General features: G+C 35.6%; 1 pseudogene; it reads right to left on the bottom strand.

Annotated features, from left to right (window-relative positions):
• Positions 1 to 209: 209 nt before the first annotated feature.
• LOC137642068 (uncharacterized) lies at positions 210 to 3,112 on the bottom strand (annotated as a pseudogene).
• Between the last annotated feature and the right edge of the window lie 1,888 nt (positions 3,113 to 5,000).

The following is a 5,000-nucleotide window of genomic DNA, read 5'->3' as shown; positions in this document are numbered from 1 at the left end:
AACCTGGTGAAACTTAAAATACATCGCTCAAGAATGGCTTGTTTCTTGCTTTAAAATTGTCCCAAGAGGTAGTTTAAGGTATGCTAAGTAGATGCATTTGCTTTTTCAAAATAAAAGAACCAAACCACTCCCGAGCAAACAATTTAAACATAAGAAATTTACCACAACCAAACAATTCATATAATATACAAAAATTAAATGCACACGAATGTGCATTTTTCTACACTCCCGCGAGGGGATTCAATTTTTCTAGGAAAAAATTGAATTACAATATAGCGATCAAAGATCACGCTAGACTGTCATCCAATAGTTTCTTTACCTTATCTTTCCCAATCATGGCAGCTCGCCTCTTGGGTCTCTCCTTAACCTCATCTTCCTTGCTCAGTTTATCCTCACATGGCGATTGTGCCTTATCGTTAAATTTAGCCTCATATTCCCGTTTATAGAGCAATGGAATCAAGGATGAAACGTGCCTTTTAGTCTCTTCCCTACTTTTTCCTTTGAGTACTGTTGCACCCGTTACTTCACCTAAAGAGTTCAGTTTTATCTCTTTGACAATACCCATTGGAAAATTAGTAGGTTTAAAAAGGGGTTCTTTAATGAGAACAATGTCTCCAACTTCTAATAGTTTATGATTAACAGGTTGGTATCTACTGCGTTTGTCAGTGGCTTGATTCACCAGCTGCACAACAAATTCTTTATTATATATCTCTATTATACTTTCCCTAGCCTTTCGTAACTTCCTGTGGCTGTCCTTCACATGGGAAATGGGAGATATATCAGGAACCCAAGTATCATCTGCCCTAGGTAAAGGATGTAAATGGGGAATAATATTTAAGGAATTCAATTCATGACCTTTAACTAAAATTTCTGGAGTTATAGGAGATGGTACAGGTTCAGTCCCATCATAGTTTCGCAAGTATTCTTTAAAGGCAATTGGTCGACGGTTTACTAAATGTACAATATTTTGTACAGCAAAGTCAAAATCTAAATATTCGAGGACCATATTCCGAATAGAGCCTTCAATAAGCCTTTTGACCATCTTCACACAAGATTCCACTAAAGATCCAAGTTCACTGTGACCTTTATAGTACTGCTGAAAGCTCAAAGGTTTTATGTTGTTCTCCCTGAAATAGGATTGTGTATCCTTATCACTTAAAAAATTTTCAACAGTTCTAGCACCTGAAGTTAGCTGTGAACCTTGGTCACTTAAACAGAGTTCAGGCACCCCAAACTCGAAACAATGGAGCTGAAGTGCTCGCAAAAAGGATATCACCGAAAGGTCTACACAAACCTTAAGATTTATGGCTCTGGACCATAAACAGGTGATACATAATATCCATACCTTTGATTTCTTACCCATCCAATATACCCAGTAAGGTCCAAAATAGTCAATGAAAATATACCTGTAAGGTATTGTTGGAGGAGAAACCCTAAATTCTCTATAAGGGGACTGGTTTAACTTTATAGTTCTGCCGTTAAATCTACGGCAGTGAACACAAGTTTTCAAGACTTTCTTTACAGTAGAAAAACTGCAAGGAATCCAAAACTGTTTCCTAGCCTCAGATAATGTGGCATATATTCCAGAATGAGCTAACTTAACATGAATATTTCTAATAATTTCTTCAGTCAATTTACTGTTTTTGGCCAAAAGAATGGGGAATACATAACTACCGTCTCTCCACTTATGAAATTTACTTTTAACTCTTAGTAAACCAGATTTCTTTTCAGTGAATAAATTTAGTTGACTTACTATGTTAGGCATATCCCTAATTTTAGGGTTCCTTTCTCTGAAATATTTAAAAACATCCGGAAAATTTTGGCGTTGATCTTGCAAAATCATCAGTTGCCATGCATTCAAAGAAATTTCATCATTACTGAAAACCTCAAAATGGTCATACTTGCCAGATTTGCTCTTTAACTTCCGTTTGACATTGTTTATGAATGTCAGTACATGTTTGTAGACCGAAATCAAATGAAGCCAATCGGAATTTCCAACTGTAGAATTCAAAATGCCTCCCATCTCTGGCTCAGTCACACTCCCTATCTCACAGTGGCCTTCTGAAACTTCAAGTACATTGGTTAAAGGATTTGGGATCGTTACATCCAAACTGTCATCTTCCAAGATATCATGAATGTTATCAGGTCCTGTGAAGAAATTTGATTTTATCAACCTCTTATATGACAATGACCTGGTAGTACAATCTGCAGGATTTATCATACCTGCACAAAATTTGAAAGTCATAGGGACCGTTTCACATAGATTCTCTATTCTTTGCAACCTATTCATAACAAAAATACTTAGTTTTTTTAATTTATCAAACCTATTTGTTCGAGAATTTAACCAATTCAGTGCAACTGCACTATCTGAGAAAACTACCAATTTTGTAATGTTTATGGGGGAGACACACTCTGAACCACTAAGTTCCTTATAAATGTCAACAATAGTTTCCGTACCAAGCAAGAGAGATTGAAATTCAAGAGAAGGGATAGACTTTAGCTCTAACTGGCGTCCAATTATTCTATTTTTTGACAGAAGGAAACTTACCTCCTTTGTTCGCAAGTTCTTGATAAAGAGCACAACTCCATATATAAGCTTGCTAGAATCACAAAAAGCAATAATTTGGAAAGGATCATTCCTGCGACCAACAAATCTCTCCACTGCAATTTCAGGAACACCATTTACTTGCTTGCAAATATTAGACCATTCTCGTAGCTCCTCACCAGAGAGTCTATCGTCCCATCCAACTTCTTTCCTGCATTGTAGTGAGTGCATAAATAATCTAGCCCTGTTTAATAAAGGACCATAAAATGAGAACACATCAAAATTGGATGCAATAGAACTTAAAATTTGTCTTTTGGTCGTTGCATCCTTATCAAGTACCAACTTGCTTGCCGAAAGAGTATCACTGTTTCTGTCCCAAAGCAAACCAAGCAATTTTACTTTTGTAGGAGTCTTTTCCTTATCTTTATCTACCTGTTGCTGCAGAGAGTCATCATTGGTTATGAACTGCTGCAATTAAAATTTATAGGGAGAAAATATACTGTCAAGTTTCTCATAAACCCATTTCAACCTGTCTATATCATTGGTCGTGTAAGCCAAGTTATCCATGTGGGCTAAGTTATATAACTCTGTCTTCAATTCCTTTACATCAATATTGTCACCTTGGACATCCAACATCAAAATTTTATAAAGTGCTAACACTAATAAAGTTGGACTACATGGCAAACCAAATGGAAGTCTGCAATGTTTATAAACAATTAAGGAATAGTCCTTTTTAGATAAGTTTAAGTACCAATAAAAGAGTAACCTACTTTGATCTGAAGGCACCAACTTAATCATCAGAAATGCCTTTTTTATATCAAAACATAAAAATTTTTCATTAAATCTTAGCTGTAAAATAGAAGTTGAAATTTTCTTATTCAAACAAGGACCAGCAAAAATTGCTTGATTATGAGATAGAGTTATAGGTTTATCTTTGTCAGATTCACACAAATTGGACAAAAAACATTACGGGATTTTGTTGACTCTCGGTCCATCTTGAACACTGGCATGTGCGGCAGGAAGCTATGTTGAGGGTTTTCCTCCAAGAATTGCTCCAAGTTAGATACTCTCTCTATAATGCCTAGCTGTTCCTGTTCTTTAAAAACCTCGTCAATCATTTGAAAAGCATTATCCTTTTTGCTAAATTTCTTAAAATTTGATTTTAATATTGCTTTTGACAGATTTTGATTCTTACCAAGCAAATGAGCTACTTTCCCATTCCACAACAGAGGCATAACTAACCTTCCATCATGATCTCTACAAGTATTTTCTAAAGCAAATTCTACTACTTTCCTGTTCTCCTCAGTAAAGTCTTCGTCATATAAGTTAGAATCACTGTGCGAAAAACTTTCTGCCTTTGAGGAAAGAATTTCTTCTGCTGCTCTCTCGAGTTCAGCTTCAACAATCTGACCCTTATTTAAAACAGAAATATTAGCACAAGCAGGAAACTTAAATTCCTCTACCGAATCTAAGAACAATCCATCCATATCCAAATTACTATCAACTTCAAGGGGACCCTCACCTTTTACACAAACTTCAGAAGAATGCTTTATCCGGTCTGGTAATAGAGCTAGATTTTGCTTATACCTTTCAATGTCACCTACAAGCATCACTCCTAAGGGTGATTCCAAGTAAACAGAGGGAATCACTTCAGAACTACCTCCAAACAGCACATTCTTCTGTGGTACTAAATGAGAGTTATCATTTCCCAAGAGCAATTTTATATCTTCAACTTTATCCCTAGACATATGCAAAGTTTTGTCAGCTAATATATAGCCCTTATCCTTAAATACTTGAGCTACCTCAGAGATACCTGGCAAAACTAATTTCAAATTAATAGACTTCATGGCAATAGCAGTAAAATAATTATCATTCAACTTTACCTTGTATACTACAGTGGCTAATGGCTTTGAAGAATTAATACCATTCACCACCAAAGAATAATTCGGATCCACAACTTCAAAATGCATACTCTTAGCCCAGTCTTCCTCAACGAAAGTTACTTGACTTCCTGAATCCTTTATACCTCGATCCCCATTGTCATTCAGTGAAAAGGAAGGCATAGCAGTCACCGGGTTACAAGAGATTCTTAAAACTCCTAAATCAGACCAAGTTAAATTAGAAACAACAGAATTAGAGTTCGATTTCTCTTTACAATTCACCTTTGCCGTTTGGTAAGTCACTTCTTGGTTATCTGAATCATTCTTAAGGTTATTAGCAGTACTTTTTGGGTCTTTACGAAATTTACAAAGATAGCTGAAATGCCACTTGTTACAATGTTTACATTTTCGGTTAAATTTAAACCTGCAATCTTAAGTTTTATGAGAATCGTAAGTACAGTTTGTACAAAAATTCAATTGCTTTAGTTTTTCAATTTTACTCTGTGGAGTTACATAAACTGAACACTTAAAAATTGGGTGATCAGTGTCTCCTTTATTGTCTGCTAAACATAGAG

This window comes from Palaemon carinicauda, chromosome 6 (genome assembly GCF_036898095.1).
Source record: "Palaemon carinicauda isolate YSFRI2023 chromosome 6, ASM3689809v2, whole genome shotgun sequence".
In the NCBI taxonomy this organism is placed as follows: Eukaryota; Metazoa; Arthropoda; class Malacostraca; order Decapoda; family Palaemonidae; genus Palaemon; species Palaemon carinicauda.
Note: the sequence above shows the minus strand (reverse complement) of the source record. Positions and strands in the feature narration are given on the sequence as shown.